The 26,919-nt window shown below is 36.2% G+C and overlaps 1 protein-coding gene across 5 annotated transcripts in view; it reads right to left on the bottom strand.

The window, feature by feature from the left end:
* Fhit (fragile histidine triad diadenosine triphosphatase) overlaps window positions 1-26,919 on the bottom strand; it is a 1,445,121-nt gene that overhangs the window by 1,132,737 nt on the left and 285,465 nt on the right. The window lies entirely within an intron of this gene.

The raw sequence follows: 26,919 nt of genomic DNA, 5'->3' as shown, positions 1-26,919 counted from the left end.
GTTCTTGGATAGGCAGAATTAATATTGTCAAAATGACCATACTACCAAAAGCACTATACAAATTTAATGCAATTGCAATCAAAATCCCAATGACATTCCTCATAGAAATAGAAAAGGTAGTCATGGAATTCATCTGGAAAATTTAGAGACCCAGATTATATAAAGCAATACTTAGCAAGAAGAGTGAAGCAAGTGGCATCACTATACCAGACCTTAAACTATACAGAGCAGTAATAACAAAAACAACATGGTATTGGCACTAAAATAGACTGGTAGAGCAATGGTACAGAATAGAGGACACAGAGACAAACCCAAATAATTACAGTTATCTTATGTTAGACAAAAGTGCCAAAAACATACATTGGAGAAAAGACAGCCTCTTCAACAAATGGTGCTAGAAAAACTGAAAATCCATATGCAACAAAATGAAATTAAACCCCTATCTCTCACCATGCACAAAACGCGACTCATAGTGGATCAAAGACCTAGGAATTAAACCCGTGACCCTGCATCTAATAGAAGAAAAAGTAGGCCTAAATCTCCAACATGTCAGATTAGGCCTCAACTTCCTTAATAAGAATCCTATAGCTCGAGAAGTAAAATCAAGAATCAATAAATGGAATGGATTCAAACTGAAAAGCTTCTTCTCAGCAAAAGAAGAAATCAGTGAGGTAAATAGATAGCCTACATCATGGGAGCAGATTTTTACCCCTCACACAGCAGATAGAACACTAATCTCTAGCGTATATAAATAACTCAAGAAGGTAAACACCAAAAAAAGAAAAAAAATAGCCCAATCAATAAATAGGCCAAGGAACTGAACAGACACTTCTCAGAAGATGATACACAATCAATCAACAAATATATGAAAGAAATGTTCAACATCTCTAGCAATTAGAGAAATGCAAATCAAAACTACTCTAAGATTTCATCTCACTCCAGTCAGAATGGCAGCTATTATGAAGAAAGATAACAATAAGTGTTGGCGAGGATGTGGGGGAAAAGGTACAGTGAGTGACACACTGCTGGTAGAACTGCAAATTGGTGCAGCCAATATGGAAAGCAGCATGGAGATTTCTTGGAAAATTGGGAATGGAACCACCATTTGACCCAGCTATCCCTCTCCTTGGTCTATACCCAAAGGACTTAAAAACAGCATACTACAGGGACACAGTCACATCAATGTTTATAGCAGCACAATTCACAATAGCTAAACTGTGGAACCAACTTAGATGCCCTTTAGTTGTTGAATGAATAAAGAAAATGTGGTATATATACACAATGGAATACTATTCAGCAATAAAAGAGAATAAAATCATGACATTTGCAGGTAAATGGATGGAGTTGGGGAATATAAGGCTAAGTGAAGTTAACCAATCCCAGAAAACCAAATGCCAAATATTTTCTCTGATATAAAGAGGGTGATTCATAGTGGACTTGGAAGGGGGAGCATGGGAGAATTAGAAAAACTCTAGATAGGGCAAAGGGGTGGTAGGGAAAGGGAGAGGGCATGGGGGTAAAAAAGATGGTGAATGAGATGGACATCATTACCCTAAGTACATGTATGAAGACACAAACGGTGTGAATATACTTTATATACAACTAGAGATATGAAAAATCATACTCTGTATGTGTAATATGAATTGTAATGCATTCTGCTGTCACATATAACAAATTTGAATAAAAAATAAATTAAAAAAAATCTACTAGTGGGTCTTATAACAGTTCTCCTATGGATAAGTCAATTACAACAATTGTAAAAAATGAAAATAAGCTAGTTGTTCAACAATAGACTATAAGATTAACCAATTAATGTACATAAATATAATCAAATATTACAAATTATTAAAAATAATATATATATTTCATGACATAAATATATTCACAATATAACATTAAGTAAAAAAAGAGAACACTAAACTCTATGTAGAATAATCCAATCTTTCTTTAAAAAATATATGATATATAAAAGAGAAATACTTAAACGTCTGTCTCCAATAGAAATAAGATACAAGCACAGATGTTATTTTAAAGTATCTTTAAAAAGTCTAAAATACATTAAAAAGTAGATGGTATTCATTTAATGATATATTTATAACTTGACATATGCAAAATAATATTTCAACATGTAAAAAACATAAATTCATAATGACATATTAAATTCTTCTCCAGACTAGGTCTTAGATATATGCAGTTTACACTTACATATGTCATTCACTCTTACTACATTTTAAAATGCTCAAGAGCCACCAGTGGTAGTTGTTACTGGAGCCTGGGCACTACCAGGTAAGCCTTAAAATCAGATGTGCAGAGTAAGATTTTTAAGATACTTATTTTTTCTCCTTTTTCATAATCATCATTTGTAATTTTACTATGTACCCATAACTACTTCTGCAATGAGAAAACAAAACCATTTTTAAATATTAATAACAGCACCCCCTCCCCATCTCTGGAATAGTTTTTGGCTCATCTTCTTTGTAATTCATAGACTACATGCTTCCTAGAAGTGGAAACGTGCCATCCTTCCTTCCCCTCCTTCCCATTTCTTTTGGATAGTTATCTAGCTTCAGTTCTTGGGTATACTGCTGTTCTTCAGAGTGTCAGCTAAACCAGCTCCTGCTCTCCAGCGGCGCAACCAGGAATCTATCAGGATTCACAGCACTGTTTTAGCAGCGCTGATGGGTTTGTGGAAGGATATGGAATGGGGCCAGAAACTGCTTAATTTGAGGTTAATTAAATAGTGATGACAAGCTTTAATCTCCAACTTGTCATCAGATTGTAAACACTGATTGCAGCTGCAGCAATCTGCAATAAACCTATCAAGAGAAATCTTGACCAGAATGAAATGAGAATGCTGGTTTCCCAGATGAAGCTGTGAGGTGAGGTCACAGATATCCAGGCCCTTTTACCAAGGGAAACCCAAAAGAAGAGAAATTGAGGAAGCAACGTATCAGACCTGATTCCTGTCCAGTCCTACCAAAAGAAGAAATGTGCTTGATTCCATGCACCTGGAGGCTGAAAGAAAGCATGGTAGTGATGTAAAATCAGAAAACTGAGAACTTGGAAAAACGGTAGTAACACTACCTCTGTTAGCCACTGAGGAGGTTCCTACGGGAAAACCTGTGTGAACCACTACATGTTCTGAGGCCTCTGGACACATGGTTGTAGCACCAGAAGTAAGCCTCAGCAGTTCACTAGAGGGAAGACAAGGATAGTGGCTCCAGGGTATTAGGTATTAAGCACTTCACATATAGTCGATCTGCTAGTTTTCCTAAGTACTTTATACCCTCCCTTTTCTACTGACATGTAAAAGATGGGTAGAAGCCAGCCTAACTCCCTAATGCAAGCTCTAAACTGCAAACTACTCTGCCTTGAGCTGTGAGGCAATACTGAGTACGTTAGATAGGTTTCCATCACTGACCAAAACATCTGACAAGAACAACTCAGAAGAGATGAAGTTTATTTTGAGCTCATGGTTTCAGAGATTCAGTCCATGGTGAGTTGACTCCATCACTCTGGACCTAAGGTGAGGTAGAATATCATGGTGGAAAACCATGGCAGAAGAAAGCTGCTCAACTCATGGTGGCAGAAAGCAAAGACAGAGAGAGAGAGAGAGGGGAGCACCAGGGACAAAATATAAACCCCAAAGGCACACCTCATGACCTACTTCCTCTAGTCGCACCTTACCTTCCTACAATTATCACCCAGTTAGCCCATTCAAATTATTAATCCATTTAATGGATTAATCTACTGATTAGGTTACAGCTTTCACAATCTGATCATTTCACCTCCTGCATTAACCCAAAAGCTTCTAGAAGATACCTCATTACAAAATTATAACAATAAGGAGATGGTTAAGGTGGAAAAAAAGTCAAGTTAAAAAAAAAAAGTCTCCAAGGGGGAAGGTGCCAAATTGGCAGTTATGGGTGGCCTAGTAGAAAAGGATGGATGTGCTTTTTGCTAACATGTCCTAAGTGCACATCTGAAAGTCCCATTTCCAGTCCCACTTAAATGGAGAATCCTTTCTATTCTTCTAGATCTAGAACAGGACCATTTTCACATCTTCTGTGAAGCCCTTCCAAAACCTCCTTGTGAGATAGGCACCTTATATACTGCAAATAAGAGTGGAAGGCACTATAAGGGGGATGGACACAATGAAGGGCTGGACACAGGGTCAAATGAAAACAAACATACAAGAAGTAAGTATCTTAACTGGAGATGAAAAAAAATGAGGCAGAGAAAGAATGATGGCAGTTGTTGTCAAATAGTTAATAAACTACTATATAAGGTTTTAATTATATATTTTTCCCTAAAGCCTTTTGGACAAGTCAAATTGTTCATTCATTCATTCATTCCCTCATACTATGATAATGCTAGAAAAATAACAATGAGCACTATTCTAACAGGGTATGATCTAACAGGAATAACAGCTCAGAGGAGACAAAGTTTATTTTGAGCTCATGGTTTCAGAGATTCAGTCCATGGTCAGTTGATCCCATCACTCTGGACCTAAGATGAGGTGGAACATCATGGCGGAAAACCACGGTGCAAGAAAGCTGCTTAACTCATTGTGGCAGGAAGCAAAGACAGAGAGACAGGGGGGCACCAGGGACAAAATATAAACCCCAAAGGCACACCCCATGACCTACTTGCTCTAATTACAACTTACCTGCCTAGAGTTATTATCACCCAGTTAGTTCATTCAAATTAGTAATAATTTTTTTAAAAATCATATGAATAAGTGGAAAACACAGTTATAAGTACTCAAAATAATAGATAAATTAGAGGTTATGGTTTTACCTAAGACATAGGACTGGAATCAATAAAGATAAAGATCAGGGGAATAATTTGCAGTTCATTATTTGGAAGAAGTTTCAACAACCTACACAGTCTAGAAATGATCTGCCACGTGAGCATGTTCTGGTCCAGGAATCGAATGTGGCCCAGCTGAGACAGAAAACTAAGGGTACATCTCCTGGTAACTTCTCAAGTCTCCTCTTACTCTAAGAAACTGACTCCACACTCTAAACAAAATATTTTCTCAGATGATAGTTAGAATTGACTAGATTAACTTTCCAGGAGAATGAGGCAATGTGTGCAGAAAAGAATCAGTTTCTGTAGCTAAACAAGAGTCAAGCAAAACTGAGTCTCCTAAACTCAGAAACATTCTATCTTCTCTTCACATACTGACACCTGTCTATTTTACTCAAGTTTCATGAGGACAGAGGCATATGGTCCCACACATTACTGAACCATCAGTCTCTGGCACATAAAATGTATTAAATACTGGTTAAACAAATAAATGAATGTGGTATTTAAAGTGCATAGGCTCACTTATAAAAAACTTACTTCTGCTCTTATGGGCTTTACAATTGAACTTCCTTGAATAATTAATAAACATGAAAGTCAGTCAATCACTTGCCTCCTGATTAATAGTCAGGGTCCCTTGTCCAAGAAGCCACTTAGTTCTATTAAAAATTAATACTTTTCCACTGAATAAATATACACTGTACATAGTACATCAAGGGTTCCACTTTTAATAAGCAATTAAGTAATGCAGAAAGACCAAGAGTCTATTAACTAAAAGAAAACTCCATGAACTTTCCCTTCCAGTCATCATTCATTTACTAACCCATTTCTCTCCTTATTTTAAAAATTATTTAGCTAACAAAAAAGTAGTTCTGAAAATAGAATAAATGACATATACAGGCTGGCCTATTTTGTTTGACATACACAGGCAGACACATGTGGTTTTGCTAAAGATTAGAGGGCTGCTATTCCTACATTAAGGCAGATCAATATGAAACTGAGACACTACATGTCAAATTGTAACGGTCTATTCATTGAAAAATTATGAACCATGCCTTAGAACTTAGCCAGGTCAGAGCTAAATTAAATTATTGATCTACATTCATTTTCACTTTTCTGTATGACTATCTCCTAATTTTTATAACATACATTATTGCCTATAGAGAAAATGAATCACTTTGTTCTAGGCCTAAGTTGTCTGCTGAACAACAATTTTCTAAAATTAATTGTCTTCTTGGTAGCATTTGGATTTATGAACTGTTGTCCTCCTTCATGAACACCTAAACATTCAACATAAAATATACAAACTTTCATAACATGAACTCCAAGGGAAAGAGAGTAATTTTCATTTTGTCTCAATATACAGAAAAAAAGAAATGCTATTTCTTTTAACATCATTCCACAAACTTTATGGTTCATGATACACTACATTGATGAGAACAAAATGTATTCCATTGACTTTTAAAAATAACTTAACTGTATTCCTAAGCAAAGTGATATAATCAACACTGAAGTATTTTCAATCTTCAGACCTAAAGCTTCTTCAAGATGCCTAAACTCAAATTCTATAAGTAGTTGTATAAATTACTTTAGAGATTTCTTTAAATATGAAGAACTCTTATCCCTGACCATCCCCCAAGTGACAAAGAAATGTATTGTGAATTCTTCTCTCACCTACTGGAAAGGGGAGATGTGAAAATATTTTATAGGAAATACAAATTCCACAATTTTGAGTTAATCCATGAATAAGGGAAATGACATAGGAGTTTCTGGTGGGAGTGATCTTTGATTTGTGGCTGTTTTTAGCCAATAATGTTTGCCTACTGAGAGAATGTCTCCTTTTTTAATAAAGTAGTGTCAGACACAGAGGCCTCTTTATTTTCTTTAATGGAGATACGCTCACTCTGACTTGTGCTGCAAATAAAGTAGAAATTATCCCTAATGTGTAGTTTGAACATTTGTATCAAAACATAGTGAAATGCTGTTTCAGATAAGCAAAACAGGTGAGCTGACAAAATATCTGCCTCTCTCAGGTTGTAGAACCCTCTGCTGCTTTTCATGCTGACTGTCACTGGAAAAGCAACCAGCATTAGGGACATATCCCACAGTCTCACACAAATGCCAATCTCTGTCCATGGGACGAGGGGATTCCAGTATCACAGCAGGCCTGAGGGACTGACTTTCTCTATAGGTCTGCTCCAAAGCAAAGCACCTTTTGCACTAGAAATCAATGTCATCCAATGAAAACTCCAGAAGAAACTTAAATACCAGCAGCAAAAAAGGTCTCTTGTGTGGCAAGAGACTGTGTTTCTGCCTGGTGACAAGAGACAGTGAGAAAAACAGAGCAAGTAAGGGCTGAAGGGAGAAATCTCAAAGAAAGGCAGAACTCTGAAGTTGAAAAGGGGCAACATTTCAAATAGGAAGAGACTCAACCTCCCTCTTGGAAAGAAATGTAAATGCTATCAGAGAAAGGGCAGCAGGCTCTCTCCCAGAAGCCCAACTGAAGGTCATTGATACTTTATAGTTTCTTCATCAAGTTTTGGCCCCTGTTACAGTTTGAATATGAGGCATCCCCCCCAACACTCCTATGTTAACTCAGTAGTGTTCAGAGATGAAACATTAGATTATGAGAGCTGTAATGTAATCGGTGGTTTAATGCATTTTATGGTTTCATAATTAGAATGAACTAACTGGGTGATAACTGTAGGCAGGTGGGGCATGGCTGAAGGAAGCAGTCACTGGGGACAAGCCTTTGGGGTTTATATTTTGTCCCTGGTGCCTTGCTCCTTCTTTCTGCTTCCTGTCATCATAAGGCAAGCAATTTTCCTCTGCCATGCCTTCTACCATGATGTTGGGCCCAGAGCAATGTAATGAACCAACTATGGACTAAAACTCTGAAACTGTGAGCCCTAAATAAACTTCCTCTCCTCTAAATTGTTCTTGTCAGGTATTTTGATCACAGAAACAAAAAGTTGACTAACAGAAATTAGGACCAAAAAGTGGGGTTGCTGCTGTGACTAATCTGATCATAGTGTTCAGAAGCCTTTGGAACTAGTTTGTGGGAGGATTTTGAAAAAAAAAAATGAAAATGCTGGCTAGAGAAATGTCAGAATGTTGTATGCAGAGTTTAATGGGCACTTCTAGTGGGAGCTCATAATACCAGAATGCTGGTAGGAATGCAGAAGTTGCAGACTGTGCTCACGAGGTTTCAGGGGGAATTTGGAGGGGATAGGACAAGAGGCCATCTGTGTTATATTTTGTTGAAGAACTTTTCTACATCTTGCCCATGTTCTGAGACTTTGCATGAGGCTAAATGTAAAAGTGATGGGCTATTTAATCTGGTAGAGGAAATTGTATTCAGGCAGTGGCATGGGTATGGCTGGAAACTTTAAGCCAAGTAATTAAGAATGGAAAGCAAAGAAGAAAAAAGTTGCAGTTTGGCCAGAAAAGCACAGTAAAACTGATGCCAAGAAAGCTGTGGTTGCTAAAGAGATTATTGACACTGAAAAGAAGCTAAGCACTTTGCACAGAGACAATAGGTAAGATGCCTTGAGGGCATCACCGAAAACCAGCAAGTAGATATCCTAGTCAGGCTCAAGAGTGTAAAAAAGAAAACTCCTTTGAGAAGAGAGCATGGGGGCAAGGGATCACACAGGAATACCTAGGAAATTATCTCCCCAGGATTCAGTTCACCATGCTCAACCATGGGGCACTCAGGCCAATGCATCGATGGTCCAAAGGGACTCAGCTACTGTTTGAGCTAGTGGCAAATCTTGGTGTCATCTACATGGTACTGGTTCTGCAGGAATTCAGAATTCTGGAGTTAAGGGGTCACTGAGGCTTCTGCCAAGATTTCAGTGTAAGGCCTGGAAGGCCAGGAAGAGCATAGCAGGGTTGGAATCCCTGTAGACAGTCCATGAGAGGGTAATGCATGAAGCTGAGAATGAAAGGAAGCTTCAGAAGAGAGCTACAGAATGAAAAGATGTCAATAACATGAAGTATCTGCTGAGGAAAGCTGCTGGATAGAGCCAGCCCAAGAAAGAGGCCATAAGGGTGAAGCTGTTCATGCCCTTTGGAGCTCACACCTCTCTACTCTGTGCCTTGGATGCCAGACATGAAGTTACAGGACCTAATGTTTGCCCAGTGAGGTTTCAGCCTTGTTTTGATCCCATTCCTTCTTTCTATGCTCATATTCCTTTCTGTTGGAATGGGAATGTTTACTCTGTGCCTATTTCATATTAGATACATGTAACTTGATTTTTACTTTTTCAGGGGCTCACAGTTAATAATTTGCCTCAAATCTTAGAAAATAATTTGGCCTTGGACTTTTGGGCAACATGCAAACTGTTAAGATTGTAGGGACTTTTAAAGATGGACTAAATGCATCTTGCATTGTGAGATGGACAAGAGCTTTTAGGCACCAGGGGCAGAATGTTACAGTCAGATATGAGGTTTCCCCCCAGTGCTCCTGCATTAATGCAGGAATGTTTAGATATTAAATGGTTAGATAATGAGAGTTGTGATGTAATGGGTGACTTAATTCATTTGATGGATTAATAATTTGCATGGACTAACTAGATGATATTGTAGGTAGGTGGGGCATGGCTGGAGAAAATAGGTCATTGGGCATGGATTTTGTGGTTTATATTTTGTCCCTGTGTCTCTTGCTCTTTCTGCTTCCTGGCTGCCATGAGTTGAGCGGTTCCTCTGCTATACCCTTCTGCCATGAAGTTCTGCTTTGTCTAGGACCCAAAGCAATGGAGTCACCCAACCATGAAATGAACTTCTGAAACCATGAGTCCAAAATAAAATTTTCCTTCTCTAAGTTGTTCTTGTCAGGTATTTGGGTCATAGCAATGAAAAACTGACTAACACAGTCCCATTGGCTTTTGTGTTTCCAGCATATAGTATATACTTCATTTCTCAGGAGGTGGACTTCATTAAGCAAACTCACAAGAACAACATATAAAATCAGAATATCAAAATAGTAGTCTATAATTTGCAATATAATTATTGCACACATGTCAGAATGACCAGTGTGTTCATTCCCTTTCTGTAGATGTCTCCATGCAAATCCAAATCCTAATCAGGCAGCAATTTGCAATGAATCTGAATGAGAAAAGTTCATTTGATGAATTGAATGTTAAAAGGCACCAAGGGAGATGGAGTCACCGATGGGAGAGAAGACACAATGTGTATTGGCTGCAGCTCCCTGCATCCATTGCCATAACAGGAATGGCCCTGCCAAGGGAACCACAAAGCTCCAAGTCCCTCATAGGAGGCTCTGTCTTCTCCAAAAAGAACTACATGAGTACTCCTTCCACACTTCTATCACAATTTGGATGTAACAAAGTGTTTCTTTTGTTCTATAACACCTGCATCATTTTTCTCATTGCAAATTAAAATATACTCACTGTAACAAATGAACATACAAAACAATAGAACAAAAATTATTCTCATTCACCTAGAAAATTATGGGTGAATAATCTTTCAGTATTTCTATGTATCCATCTTAGAAGGACCATACAAACTTTCCATTTGGTAGACAAAAAAAGTTGCTTATAAGTAGTTCCACATGATTTGACTTGATATACACACATACAATATGTTAAAAGTAGGATCACACTTAAATTGCTTTGCTTCTTTTCTTTCATCTATCAAGGAATCATAAATAGCTTTCCTTGTCATTAAGTAATATTATGACAGACATTCTTGCATATAACTCTTTACCAAAACTTCTAATTACTTCCTTAAAGAATACTCCTGGATAGAACTGTTGGGTCAAAGGAGATATATATACCCTTACTTTCATCTAACAAAAGCAAAAGTTGAGGAGCTGTGCCTGTATAACCAACAGCCTACAATTCTTACTCTCTGATCCTTTTCAGAAAGTTTGCCAAATCTTGGTCTAGAGTCTTTAAGTAACTGAGAGAGACTGCAGACATTTATTCTACAATAGGACACAGACTTCCCATTGTATAAAATTCATCAGGACTTGAAGCAGACCTCTTCTATTTCAAATGGTTTTTCTTGTTTAGTGTTTTTTTAATTGGTCCACAGTTCTATGTGATATAACTTCACTATTGAAGAATAATAGTAAAGAATACTATTAGACGAATGTAGCTTCATTGTTTGTAACATAAATTATTGTACCTAATAAACAAATGATATCCAAAAAAAATAAATATTAAAAATTTCTTTCTTCAGCAATATTGCATAGTGAGCTATAATAAACATAAATTTTCTCTAATAACTTTTAATGAAAAAATTGATTACTAAATAAAAAGACTGAAAGATTGCATATCTTATGTCTTTGGTTTAAAATAGCTAAGAATTTCAGACTAGATTCCCACTTTACTCATAAGTAAAATCCAGAAATTTGGCTAAGGAAATAACATATTGTACTTTTATTGAAAAAGAATCACACAGACCACGCTTAAATTATTACAAATTCCTCATTAATTAGATTTTAATCTACATGACTATACCATATGCTAGAAAACCACCCAAACACAAACTCTATGAGATGGTTTTACCACCATTACTTTGAGAGCCATTTAAAAGATTTTCTATGGGATAAAGATTGGGTGATTTATCATGGTTTTATGCTCCTTTAATCTGTTCCATCTTCCCATTGTAAAATAAATATTGGTTTTAAAATAAATGGTTCTGCCTAGGTTTTGATGAGAAAAATTGCTCTGTAAATCACAAGCTCACGTGTGCCAAATGCTAAGCCCAATGTTAACTAGCCCATTCTGAAGAAGAATAAGTCAATTTTATGGAACAAAAACCTAAGGGTGACAATTACTTAAATATATTATGAATGATTCCATGTAACTAATCTGAGATATGAGATTTCCCACTCTGTATTTTTTTTATTCTCAAGATAACCACAAGTTTATATCAAAACTGGTCCTTCAACTAGATTTTTTAAAATGTGCTAAGGACTTTAATTTTTATGATATCCTTTCCTACTCTAGTATGCAAGTTACAAAGCTAAAAGTAATAATCTGATGGTTATATAACATCTTTATCAAATACCTTTTTCCTAGAGTGATAACCAAATCAGTTTAACAGTCAGCTACTTAGACTAATATTGTAATGATTTGTTTAATGTCTATCTCATTCATAAAAATCTGTTAGCACCAGCACAATAACCCAGTATACAGCAGGTATCAATAAATATTTATTGAGTGAATTAATGAATTTTCATTCTAGAAAGCTAGTCAGCTAGTCATGACAAAAGCTTAGAAAATGTGTAATTTATTAGAAGGTAGGTTTTCATGTATATTGCCATGAATAAGTTATTCAGAATATTCTTTTGAACTTTTATTCTCTAGTAGATCTATATTTAAATCTACTTTTCTATTTGTGTCCTCTTTCCTCCCTCTCCTTCCCCTCTCCCCAAACATTGATAAGTTTGTCAAATATTAATATACTTTTGTTAGTCTCTTAAAGAATCACCTTTTGCTTGGTTGCTCTTCTCTATAATTCTTTTGTATTCCATTCCATTTGTTTAATAATATTTCATATTATTCCTTTCCTCAACTGTATTTGGGTTTACTTAGCTATTCTATTCATATCTTTTTGGTTCAATGCTTACCTCACTAATAACAAATCTTCCTTCATTTCTAATACATGCATCATGAATCTATAAATTCCCCACTATGTACATCCCCCAGTACATTTTTACAGGACTGGGGATTCTGTAATTTTTGTTGTTTAATTCCAATTAATGTTCCAAAGTATCTAAATGACAACTTGATAATTGAGGTTTGCTTTCTAATAGCAGTGCCTAAGTTTATCTTTTTTTTTTCCCCCATCAACCCTGTTCTGTTCTCAGTGTCACTGGCACCAAACAATCACATAAAGTGACAGCTTTTAACTTTCAGTATGTCATCAAGCACATCTAGCTGTTAGGTTGGCATATCCTAATGCTAAAATTGCCCCGTGTCTGCTATTGAGTTCTTCAGTGAGGATAATTTGCAATTGAAAGATACTGTCATGGAATACAACTTTAATTTATTAAGTTATTTAATTAATGAAGACTTTGATATGACATCATAAAAACTCATAGTGTAGCAGAGTAATGGTCTATTTTAATTGTTATGGGCTAATGAGAAAAGAACAAAGGCAGAATTAATATGTAAATGATGTGTTTACATCAAATGAAAGCCAAATGATATTAGAGAATACTGTACTAAGGAAGGTTTTCCGATCTTTCAAACAGAGAAAAGTGTTGAGAGAATTGACTCACCCACATCATCAGGAGAGGCATGCCGAATTAAGAGAACTTTTGCCACAGTAGTCTGTATCACAACAAAGGCAAAAATCCATAAACTTGTGGAGGTTATCCTGAGATAATAATCAAATTAAAATGAATCCATAATATGATGCAAGTCCTATGAAGATAAACAAATCAGAGCAAGGAGATAGCGCATGATAGGGAAGAGGACCACTTCTGTGGTCAGGGAAGGAAGAATGGATTCTCTCAGGAGATGACATTGTAGTAGAAACCTGAGTATGGTAGGAGGCAAAGACACATCTACTGGGGAAGACTGACTGACAGAAGCAATAGCAAATACAAAGACACTGATGTAGGAATGAGCTTGACACATGTGAAGAGTGAAAAAGCAGTGTGTGTTGATGGGATTGTAAATTAGTACAATCGCAATGGAAATCAGTATGGAAATTCCTCAAAAGGTGAGGAATGGAAATACCATATGACCCAGCTATACCACTCCTCATTGTCTATCCTAAAGAATGAAAGTCATCCTCCTTTAGTGATACATGCATACCCACATTTATAGTAGCACAAAACCCAATTTACAATAGCCAAATTATGGAACCAGCCTAGGTGTCCATTAACAGATGCATGGATAAAGAAAATGTGGTATATATGTACACTGGAGCTTTATTCAGACATAAAGAAGAATAAAATTATGTCATTTGTGGGGAAATTGGATGACACTGAGAGTATTATGTTAAGCTAACTAAGTCAAACTCAGTAAAGAATCATATGTGTTATTTCATTTGTGGAAGCAAGACAGAAAAAAAGTAGTGAAGGATCTCATGAAAATAAAGGCAAATCAGTATAGTAAAAGGACAAGGGAGAGGGATAAGGGGGAAATACTGGGGAATAACATTGACCAAACTATATTGTTATAGCATGTGCACATATGTTTGTGTAAAAACAAATCCCACCATTATGTACAACTTTAAGGCACCAATAAAAAAGGTACTGAGCTTTTCAGAAAACTGAAGGGAAAAAAAAGGAAGGGTGGGAGGGAGGGAGGGAGTGTGCATGAAAGAAGAAAGAAGGGAAGGAAGCAATGTGAATAGATCACAGGGAGAGAGTAGTATGCAGTGAGAGAGGTATGCAATGAAGGGGGGAAAGAAGCCAAATCTTGAAGGGCCTTGAAGTCATGGCAAAGAGACTGCATTTACTCCTGAGGATGATGGGGAAATACTATAGGGTTTTATACAGTTTGTTTGAGTACTAGAAAGGGAGATGGGAGTGATGGGTACCAATTCAGGCTTGTTAGTTTACTGGAGGCATAGATGTAGTCTACTCTGACTGAGACAGAATCAGCTGGGTGGAAGAATGGGGGTAGGGATTGGAAGAGGAAGGTAAAAGAGAAGGTGTACAACAGTTGATTCAGAGAGTAGAAGCGTTAGGTAAACCTATAGGACTTCCACAGAGAGCCGAGTATCCACTTGATGCTTGTGGACATAAAGTAAGGCAGTCAGAAGAATTGCATTCGTCTCCATCCAATCACATTTAGACCCAAGTAGACAGAAAGCCAAGAGAAAGAGTTTTTCTAGATAAGGATAACAGAGATGAGCAAAAGAGTTGAATGTACCTGTGGAGGAGATGAATCATAGCCTCTAAGATGGGCAGAGGAAAGTGGGCATGAGGTGGCTGAGGAATAATATATGAAAGCAACAGGTCAACAGATTGGATCATGGAACTCCAGTTGGAGTAGAGATGCTAACATCATGTGTGGTAGCATCCTTGGAAAGTCAGAAGGTGGTGATCAGAGAAAGCAGAGCTTTCAAAAACATTTTGAAGGTCAGAACAGTGTTTCTTGACAAGATCACAATTGGCATTTGAGGTGAAATAATTCTTCATGTGCGTTTCAGTCTCACATACTAAATGACATTGAATATCATTAGCTTCTGTTCTCTAAATGCTAGCAGCATTCCTTACATTTGTAAATACTCCCTAGGACAGTGGAAATTACTAGGTGGCAAACCACTGACTTGAGGTATGAACACAAGATAAAAGTTCACAAGGGACAAACTCAAGGAACTTAGAGTCCATTTATGTCTCTTCTATATGATGGCTTTCACCAAAAATGATGCAGAAGAGTGATAAATGTAAAGACCGTAGGCTAGGAGGTAAAACCTTCAAAGAATACAGAGTAGGCCATATTATAGTTTGATGACATGTCCTTTAAAAGTGCTTCTATGTATAAAAAAGTATTTAAAAGTGACAATTAGAATGAAGGTTATCAAACCCACTGCTAGACACTGAGGAAAAATAGCCCCTGCATGACAGAGTAACAAGGAAGTCTCTCTATTATGTGTAGCCAAGAGTATCAAGCAAGGGCTGGGAGTGTAGCTCAGTGGTAGAACATTTGCCTAGCATTACACTGGCCCCTTGGTTTGATGTCAAGAAAGGATGAAAGAAAGAAAGAAAGAAAAAGGAGAGAGATAAAGAGACTATCAAGTAGTACTGTCCAAAAGAAATTTCTATGATGTAAACGTAATCCATGTGCTCTATTAAAAGACCCAATATCCCAATATCCCCTACTGAGCCTCTAACATGAGTGCAGTATGTCAGCAGAACTAAGTCTTTTGCTTTGTTTAATTTTTCATTAATTTAAATGTAAATAGTTACATTTGTCTAGTTATTACCATACTGAAAGATCAGAAGAGTAAAAGGTGAAAGAAGAGCAGGTGTGGGTCTAGATAAGTTTGTAGGATTGTAGCAGAAAGATGACAGAAGTCATGCTCATAGCATCTACATTTTCAATAAACAGGATCAAAAAATTCATTTTAATTTATTTCAACCTCCTCCCAGACCAAATTCTGTACTACATTGTTATGGAAGGCATTTGAAAAAATAAAAACTCTTCAAAAGTCTGAAATACCACCACTGAGTAAAAATTATTCCTTCTTATAGAAGCATCTGGTATTAATAGACTTTGACTATTGCCTATTTTTCTGAAATGGCCTAAGTGTAACTTTCCCCAAAGATGGATATTCTATCTCTAACAAAGGAAGAAAAATATAACTTCTGAAAATTCCCTTTTAAGAGATTTTATAGTTTTTTAGAAATCATATTTCTTGCATTTCATGCACAAAATAATATAAAGAAAGTTGTTCTTTGATATCCAAAATGGAGCAAATATTCAAAAGGAGGCAAAAGAATTCTAACTGGCTACAAACTGCATGCCTATAATTTCTGTCTTAACAAGGTGATAAAATAATGTGGTCAGAGGCTGCTCCTCCATACAAACCCAGCCATATGCAGAGATGTCCAGAATGGCCTTGTGGTTATGCATTCAAAAGCTTGGTTGCAAAATACAAGCAACACTATTTGTCTGCACTCACTAACCAAATGAACAATGGTAGTCAGGAGCCTAAGAACACTCACCTAATTGAAGAATTGCAATTTCAGGCAGGGGATAAGTACAATACAGGTATCATCTGAATATTGCTTGACACTACATTTGATTAGGAATAAAGAAACAATGATTTAGTTTCTCTCAGTGCCTCCAATTTTCATTTCATTGTAATCAAAATACTCTCTCTAGCCTAGACAAGGGACAGAGTCCTTAGTTTAATATACCATAAATACATATTTAAGAAACAGAATCTGTGAGGTTAATCAGAACAGTACTATAACTGGTTAGAGTCAATCTATAGGAAACAAAGGTGAATTTCTCTTGAACCTTCAGGAAGAATCTGTATTTGGATGTTCTCACTTAGACCAGGTGCTGAGTATCCATCCTATCTTCCACATCCCTAAAGAGGTCTTATATATTACTCTTGGTTCTAAACTCCAGGGTTTTGCAAAAGTCAAGCAGAAGGCTTAAGAACTGAAGAGCCTGTAGAGGTCTACAACACTGGTAAGACACAGTCTACCAGATGTCCAGCCTCGGAATCCACTTTGGGTCCAGGATATAGATTTATGTTTCCACTGTAATGAATTCCATAGTTTCTTGTACTTAAACCAGGATTGAATGAAGGCTATTCTTGCTCTCCTTTTCAGTTTCCCCCAATGGAACTTAGATCAACATGAAAACCAAAATGGATGTTGGTGCTCTGCCTTCAACACTTCTTAACTCTTCTAATCTGAGGCTGCCACCATGGAACAGGAAGACTCTCAAAAAGTGAAAGTAGGTAAATGGATTGCTTAAGTCCATCTCAGCTACTTGGGAGAGACAAGTAATGAAGAGCAGCAGAAAGAAATTGAATTAATTCCAACCACCTCTCTCTGTCCACATGCCCCCTCTGGTGGAGGAACTAATTGGTAATGTAATAGCTATAATTTTTTTTAATAACCAAAATTTTAAAAAGCAAAGGCAATCCACAACAAGACAATCAGCCCCTGTAGAATTGAGAGTCAAAATGTAGTGATTAAGAAATATGAGCTACAACTGGAAAACCACTTTCAGATGAAGCAGTAGGATGAATGATTTACCAAAAGGTCAACACTGCTCTTTTATCTTCACCACCCATCAGTTTCCATTGCCCTCAATTTGTCTGGCACAAAACAGAACGAAGGTCATAAAATATTCACATAAAAATTTACTTTATTTTGCAACATTAAAAAAAGAAACATACAGTTGGATATCATCAAAGCAGGGTATGGACTAGCTTTTCTATTAGGATTTCTTGCAAACATTAGGAAAAAGTGTTGACATTTAAAACCCTGATATAAGAGGTAATGTGCTCAGCAAGTTCCAGAACTCTCTGTCTTGACCTTGGCTTTGAGGATCCACTGTTCTCAAGCAAAGGGTGGGGTAATTAACCTCCTCCCCAAACACCACACAAGTGGTTGCAGGAGGTAGGGAGAATATCAGACTTTCTCTAACTTGCACTCTCCCAGGAGTCAAACTTTCTTAATGGCCTCTGCTTTTAGATGGTGTGGATGATGGCTTTCAACTCTTGATCTCAGAGGAGCTGTAGAACAAAACACCTCCCCACTCCCATTTGACAATCTTTGCACAAAAGGAACCACAACATTAAGTGAAATTATATTTTCTGGCAGAAGGGATTCTGAAAATTCACGTATCTGCAAACTTCTAGAACCCTTTAACCAAACCAGCAAAACACATTACTCTGTTTCAACTGAAAGGATAAGACTGATTACATCAGAAAATGGGTCATTTCCCCATTCTTCCTCTGAATTTACCAATTCCATGTCTGATTTTGCATCTTTCAGACAATTTGAAATTTTTTGAGCTAGTAAAAAATTCTTCTCAGACTATATAAAGGGGGATCTAAATATCTGTTACTATGTTTGTGCCATTGTTATTCACAGATTTTTTGTGAATCAAAAAAACCAAAAAAAAGAAAAAACAAAGAAAGAAAGGAAAAAAGTCAAAAGATCTAAAAAAAAAAGATATCTACACAGATATTCATCACCATATTACTTATTATAATGAAACTTGGAAATACTCATTGTCAAACACAAGAATATTATTTAAATTAATTATGGTATAGTCAAAGTAGAATATAATACAGATTGAAAATTATATAGTAGAATATTTACTACTGTAAAAAACAATTTTGGGTATTGTTAACGAGGAAAAGTACATTACAAAAACAGTAGGCACAATATTATCATATTTATTGTCAATGGTTATATTTGGATAATGAGACTAAAGGTTTGGCAAACACTGATTGGCTAACCTGTCTTTGATTCACAACCCTTTCACTCTAATAATCCTTATAACTGGGAATAGTTCTATAAAATGAAACATAAACAAAAAGTCTGCTAGGGAGAACTGTGTGTGTGTGTGTGTGTGTGTGTGTTTGTGTGTGTGTGTCCTGATTTAAAGGATTCTTCTTTTCTTTACCATCTACCTTCCCAATACAAACATGATGCCTGAAGGAGTACCAGCTTCACTGTGACCCTGAAAAAAAGAAATAGCATGCTAAGAACAGGAGAAAAGGAAAATCACCGTATCCAGACTTCCTCTAAAGACTTGGAGACTGTCACCACCGGTTGGATTTTCTGCAATTAGCAGACAAATGTATTCCTGATACTCAGGAGGTTCTATTTTTATCTTTTTGCTTATCTATAGATTTTTATATTTTTACCTAAATATGTTATTTTTGTGATAAGAAAATAACGCTGGATACAAGAAAAAGAAGCTTTAGTATACTTCAAGAGAAATCTGGAGACTAAGAGACGCAGTTCACCTAAGGAACAAGATAATGGGCAAAGAAAACATGCCGATAATATAATACTTAGAGTTGCTTAATGCTATTAATATTTTCAGTACTTTAAACATACACTGTTTATTTCTGGAAACATTTAAGATATACTACTGTGCCGGTACTCCAGCAGGCACTGACAATTCCTAACATGAAGAGAGCTGTGATCAGATGGAAGGGAAACAAGGAACTTCCAGAGAAGTAAAGTATCTTGCCTGACATTCATCAGCTTCTCAATCGTGAAACAAGGACCAGAATGCAGGTCTATTGACTCCTAATGACTTTTACCACTTTATCATATAATTAAATATTAATATTCAGCTAAATGATGTTTAGAAAACTCTGGTGGACATTGTTTAAGAAGGATGAACTGAATGGGGACAAACAAACAAACAAACAAAACATGGGAGAGATATTTTTCTTCATTAATAAGCTCTTACAGATTTACAAGGTTCTTTCCCTCAAATAAAGGGAAAGGTCTATATGAATGGAGCGGAGAAAATCCTTGTTTTTATCTGTCTATACCACATCTATCAGTTCATCAAGTCATGACCACAAAATGTAATCTCATTCAACCATAATAATGGCGGAAAGAACACTAAGTAATGCAATCAATTGTTCGGTACCACAAGTAACAATTAAAATCTGGTCTATTTATTCATCTTTTAACCATTTGCTTTTAGATCCCTGTACATACAACCAAAAGAATAAGACCTAAGAATCTATCGAGGCTCACTGAAATTAAACTAAAATTTGGGGTGGCGTTCAGAATAATAAGTGCCATTCCAGAAGCAGGGCAGCTACATTGTTCCTGAATAGCCAAAAGATCGGGTAATAAAGGGGAGCAAACTATGCTATCTCAAAAGATGCTTTGTTATGTTTTAGTCATGAGGTGTCCCCCAAAAGCTCATGTATGAGAAAATGCAAGCAAGTTCAAAGGTGAATTGATTGGATCAGGAGAGCCTTAACCTTATCAGTGAATTAATCCACTGATGGGTTAACTGGGTGGTAAGTGCAGGCAGGTAGGTGTGGCTGGAAGCAGTGGGTCATTGAGCGTGCCTTTGGGGCTTATAGTTTGTCACCATGAGCAGAGCTCTCTTTCTCTCTACTTCTGGTTATCACATTCCGAGCTGCCTTCTTCCCCCAAGCCCTCCCACCATGATATTCTGTGTCACCTCAGCCCAGAGCCAGCTGCCTCTGAAACCATGAGCCCAAATAAACTTTTCCTCCTCTCCATTGTTATTATCCAGTCTTTTGGTCACAGATCCCAAAGCTGAGTAAAACATGCACTTTGACAAAATATTATTTTGAACTAAAAGCACTTATAAAAAAAACCAACAGGTACAAGAAGGGCACATTGACTCTCCTCTTTTTCTTTCTGAAAGCAGATGAAATCTCAGTTCAAAAGATGTCCTCTCTATATCAGAAGGAAAGTAACATTCTTATCATCAAGGATGGGAAGTTAAGAACAAGAGAATTTTATACAAATAGACCTTGTTAAAATAATGCTTCTTATGATTTATTCTCCCCACATAATTTAGTTGCTTTTTCCACAACTGACTCTCTTTGTTCAATAGAATACAAAATCAAAAGATTTTCCCATTTCTTTGATTCTTCATTTCCTTATGGTGGACTCTCAGTCATATGCAGCTTAACTTGAATAAATTTGTATTATTTTCTTCTATTAATCTGTTTATGTCAGTTTAATTCAAAAGCCCAGCTTCCCTACCATCCCCACCACCCCCCAAAAAAAACTCTAAGAGAAAATAATATTTTACCTCCCCTGTAGTTGCCATCTTGAATGCTGGAAGGTACTCTCATTCTTGAAAATAAGAACAAGTATGGACATGTTTCTCAGACATGTTCATTTACAACCCAGAAAAATAAGTAAAGGATAATATAGTAAAAATAACTGCCACATATAAACACTGTCTGGACTCACACATATCCCTTATTAGAGCAGCCATCATCTACACTGTGATAATCTATTTGCAATGTCTGTCCTCCCACTAGATTATCAGCTCTCCAAAGGAAGGACCATTTCCTTTCATCTTTGTCAAAGATACCAGGCCTTTCTCGAACTTCCCAAGATTCAAATTAAACTTAGATTCCAACTATAAATGCCACTTAGATTCCAGCTATAAATGCCTATAAATCATAACAGAAATTTTTACTGAAAGTTCCTCTTCATTCCAAGCTATCTTACTTTTTAAAAAAAGTTAACAACTTTTTAACATTTTCCAAAATATCTTGAAGGGCAGGGGTAGGGTGTGTGTGGGGGGGAAGTCACACATTAAATTCTGTGAAGTAACATTTACTTCCTCAAGCCCTGACTAATTGGAAATGACTGGACTGGGCAGCTCCTTTTATCACTTGATCTATAAGCTAAATTCAGTTCCTGTTGTGCCAACTGGAAAATGCCAACATCCCTTCCCATCCATACAGCATCCCACCCCATCAGTCACTCTAGGGTCTGACAATCTGGTATGACCACTCCCTATGAGAGCAAAGTAAAAATTAAAAACAAACTTATAAGTAGCCCAGAAGAGCAATGGTGAAGTTAGAAGAGATTAGAAGGGTGCCAGATACATTACTATTGATTCCCTGCTAGCAATTTCATGGAAAAATATCCACTGCAGTTATATAAAGAGCATTTGGCTCAGTTCCAACTCTTTTGTCTTCAAGTCTTACAAAAAAAAAAAAGAAAATCAACCAAGAGGGATAAGAAACTAGAAATTGGTTGATGGGGCACAACGGTTTTCTGTAGAATGAGAAACCTTCATCACTGTGCCTTAATTATGTAAATCTGCTCCCGCAGAGTCCGATACATTTATTTATTGAGCCTTGCCACTGCCATCCTGGTAACCCAGAGAAGAAGCCAATTTATAATGACTCAAGCCACATTTCACAATAGACTCCAAAGGACACATGATGTCATTTGCTAAAATAACTCAATCCAGATGGAAAGCATTCTGACCCATACATAATTGATTGACCTTTGCTATGCTTTTCCTGGTTATTTATGTACTATCATATGCATGAATGTATATTAGTGGTATTTACACTTGGCAGCTACTTTTAAGAACACATTATTCAATCGGAATTTGAAGCTTTTAATGACCATTTCCTCACCAAACATTCATAAATGAAGAAACAAGGAAAGATGTTATCTTTAAAATAGTGTTTAATAAGCTCTGAAGAGTCTTAAGAAGCTTCACTATTCTAGTTGTTTTAAATTACAGCAGAAAAGATCTATGTATGTAAAACTGAATCTAAAACCTTGAAACCAAGGACATCAAAAGACATATTATCTATTTTCTGGCTTGGGGGTCCAATAATGAGGGTGAAATATGCTTTACCAAAGAAATGGGTTATTTTAGATAGTTTCAAGAAAAGCATAAACTGTGGTGAAGTGGAGACATGATAAATCACCCCCTAAAAATGAGCACAATTATGTGATGTTCAACTTTTGAACACACTATGAATTTGGTTTTCCCAAAGGGATTAATTGCAAATTTGATAATATCTGAAAGATCAAGATAGTTTCAAGATAATCATAGGAAAGACTAGAAAGTATGTCATTTTCCCATTATACACACCCAAGCAGACATCGTTAACTGATCACTCAATTCTTAACCATAGAGCCATGAAATGGACTCAAAATACTTTTTCAAAGGTATTCCCGATAAACACTACCAAATTTACAGACTTGTCCTAAAAATAAAATTAAATAGAGAAGGTTGTATTTGATTTACTGATCAAAGTAATTGTATCTCTTATTGGCATGTCCTTCAAGATTCAATCTAAAACTAAACGGGGTCTTAAAACCAAAATTAAAATCACTTTTGTAAATCTTACAAAAATATTAAATCAAATTCAGTAGTTGTCCATAAGTCATGGTAGGCTGATATGAACAAAAAATTTATCAATTCATCCTGTACAATTGACTTTTTAATTTAACTAAACAAAATTAAGGAAGGAACACACTGAAATGGCAACATAATCATTCTATAGTTACAGCAGAATGGTGACTTGCAGAGATATTCAGTTAATTATATACCCCAATATACTTTTTATAAATTCAAAATATTATATAAAATACCAAGATAAAGATGAATCATTCTAGCTTATTTCTAGTCTACTCAAGAACTGGAAAGGCTGATGCCAAACATTTCTAAAGGTCAAAACCCTATGCAATAATGACAAGATTTTTTTCTGCTAATGCAACTATAATAGTTCAGAGTATTCTAATAGCTAACCAGAATACCCTGTTCTATGATTACAATATTTTGTTGTAATTCAACTAGAGTATTCATGAAAATTATTGGAAATCTAAAGCTTCATTTCCCCCATTCAAACAAAAATATCACAAAATGACACTTAAGCCTCAAGTGAGATTCATTCTTTTACAAGAAATAAAAACCCACTTGAGGAGCTCAAATAAAAGGGGTTTCTAGAAGTATATCCTTCTAACAAATAGGGTAGGAAATACAGTCAGGCCCCCTGAGGAACCACAGGCAGGAGGTGAGAAGTCACTCAGATTTAAGGTTGATATATTCACTGTCTCTGGGGCTATAAGGTCCTATGTCTCTACCTGTTTGAGAAACCTTTATCTCATCGACTTTCCCTGTAGATGTGCTTTCTATGCTTTGGCATCAACATGACTAAATAATGGTATCTTTGCAGCCTAATTATAAGCCAAGTAGTATCCTGATGTATAATATATAATTTCAAAATGCCCAGAGGAAAAAATTCTGATTAATTCAATCAAGGTCAAGATCTGTCCACACCTGGCCTAATTGACACAATTGTATATAATAAATTACCAATTCCAACACCTATAGAGACCAGGAAGGAAAACTAAAAGTGTGAAGCTGACCAGAAGCTGGAAGAAAAGGGCCTGCAACAGAAAGCATGCTATTATCCACTCTGGCAAGATAATCCAGATTTTCAGTGAAAATTCCTGATTTTTTTAAAACATATTTGCAGGTCATATTAGGCCACAGTGTTCTACAAAAATTGAAGTGTTTTGATTCCATATCAGAGGGTTCACATGAGGAAAACAGCTGTAGATGCCAGTCTTTTAGGTGGACATAGAAGCAGTCACTCAGAGTGTGGATTACTTGCTACTCTTCAAAACGCCCTCTCACATACAACATGCACTGCAGTTAAATATTTTAAAGTGTCTTGTACAAGATGATATACTAAGTTGAGCAGAGATAATTGTCTTGTGGCTCTGAATGGGTTCATAGAAAAAAGTGGTTAAAAAAATTAAATCAGACCAACGCACACTGGAGCCAGAAATATTTGACACCATCTTCTCCTTCTTTTCTATCCACAGCCAAAACTGCTACCTGCCATCAAAAGATAAAAAGATACACATTACAAAACAACTGCAGATTCCTTTTTCAGCTAACTAAGGATGACACAGGGCCTTCTGTGCTAATTGCTTCACTATAAAAAACTGTGAAATACAGAAGTCTCAGCTCAGATGCCACTTCCTCCATGAAACCCAGTCTGAGTCCTCAATCTAAGGCCCCCATGGGTGTTCACACAGCACCTGACCAACCTCCCGCCCATTGCTGTCTGCCTAACTCCTCATATGCACACACACAAAAAAAACCTATTTGGCTTAACCTTGAAACCTGGAAAATGTCTAATTCCCCTGTCTGTCCCGTCAGCCCGTTTGTTGACTAAACGTGTGTAGTTGAAAATTGAAAGTTATACTCCATGTATATATGTTAAAATACATTCTACTGTCATGTACAACAAAAACAACATATGAAAAATTAAAATAAATACATGTGTTTGGACACACTCAAAACTATTTTTGTGGAATGGGTCAGGTTCTATGCATGCATGATTTTGTCAGGATGAACCCATGAATATTTAATTATAAAAATTTAGTTAAAAAATATTGATTTCTATTTAAAAACAAAAAATTAACTGAAAAATGTTAAATTTACACTAAATTCTTTCCCATTCTTTTGTGTGAACCCTAAGATTATCAATCAAACATTTAAAGCCTTTTATTCAAACGAGAATTACATGTATTCTGCTGAAAATTGTTAAAAACTCAAAATCATATACTTGTGGGCTTTGGGGAATATTTAGTCAAATTTGACCTAAAAATCCTTACAGCCACCTTCTGTCAGCTTCTAGATATGCATAGATTTCCCCCCAATATACCTGTATTGATATAGATATAAATATACCTAGTATGAAAGAACAGGGCCTAGTAAAATTCTCTACTCAAGACATAAAATCCATATATTTAAACTTATGAGAAATTTGAAAAGTGTAGTATATGCATGTCTTGCAAAGACTTATGATCCATTCTGAAGAAATAAGTCTTGGCAAATTTCCCTAGCACTGAGAAATGTTTAGCAGGAATTAATTTTTAAATGAAATAAGCTAAAAATGAAATAGAAAAAAAAAGTACCGTGATTTATAGTTAAGTCTTATTCTCCAGTAATTATTGAAGGTGACACTGGTATTTTGTATCATTGGTAATGAGAATGAGTTTGACCAAATGTCTCCCTTTTCCCATGAAAAATATTTGCAGTGTTCCAATTTTTACTGCTAATCCAGATCGGGTGGCCCTTTATCATGTGCAGTTAGTAGCCTAAAAACTGTGGGGAGAGTAGAGCATAATTTCAAGGCAATAAGTATATCTGAGACAGAAATAAGATTAAATGAGGTCTATTTCTTTGAACACTTGACCCTAAGTTATGACAAATTAACTTTAAAAGACAATGTTTTATCTTCAATGGAGGCGGGTAGGGTGGTAGGGGCTTTACTTGTCATTCCAGCTAAAGAAGTATTTGGCAAACATCCTCTTTGGAAAGACTTTGTCTAGCAGAGAGATTATGATCCATGTAGTAAGGAAGAAAAGAAGACTGAAAACAAATAGATAAATGAAGAAATTTATAGCAGCATTTGCCAAGATGGATCCCATTCATGTGTATTACCAAGGGCAAGGGATATTATGTTACACTACTCCAGGAATTGCCAATATTTAACATCTGTAATGATCCTTGTGAATTTTCAGGAAGAGACAGAGCATCCAACAGTTTTTCCATACATATGTGTTTACATTAAGGTTTTTGGCATGTAAATACTCTTAGAGATACTCATGCTATCAGACAAATCCAGGCTGAAATTCTGTCACTTACTGGGTGTGTTCCCATGTGTGCACTTCTTAACCTCTTGGTTACCCAATTTTAACATTCAGTCCTTCAGTTTGTTTCTTCAGAAGTTATTCCATTGACTTCCCTTTGATGTTATTTCTTATAATTAGTTATATGTCATAACATCTTTAGCCACAATAATCTTATTTCCCATACAGTTACAAATTTGTACATATTCTTTTGTGATTTCAAAAAATAAATTAAAAAGCATATACCAGTCTGAACTGGTAGTTGGACAGAAACACACATGACCCCTGAACTCACAGAACTCACAGTCCTGTTGGAGAGACAGTCAAGAAACAACACACACAGAACAGAAGGTGCCAGTAAGAGACTCTAAAGCGGGTATAACTTATTCTAGAGAGAAGAAAACATTTGAGTTGAAATCTGGAGAGAAGGAATTAATTAGGAGATGAAGAAAACAAGGGAATAATAATGTGAAAGGCCCTGTGCCAAGTAGGAGAAA

Source organism: Marmota monax, unplaced genomic scaffold (assembly GCF_021218885.2).
Source record: "Marmota monax isolate L192 unplaced genomic scaffold, Marmota_monax_Labrador192_F-V1.1 WCK01_AAM20220418_F8-fsc00042, whole genome shotgun sequence".
NCBI classification, from domain to species: Eukaryota; Metazoa; Chordata; class Mammalia; order Rodentia; family Sciuridae; genus Marmota; species Marmota monax.
The sequence above is the reverse complement of the archived record's forward strand: the minus strand, read 5'-3'. Positions and strand labels throughout refer to the sequence as shown.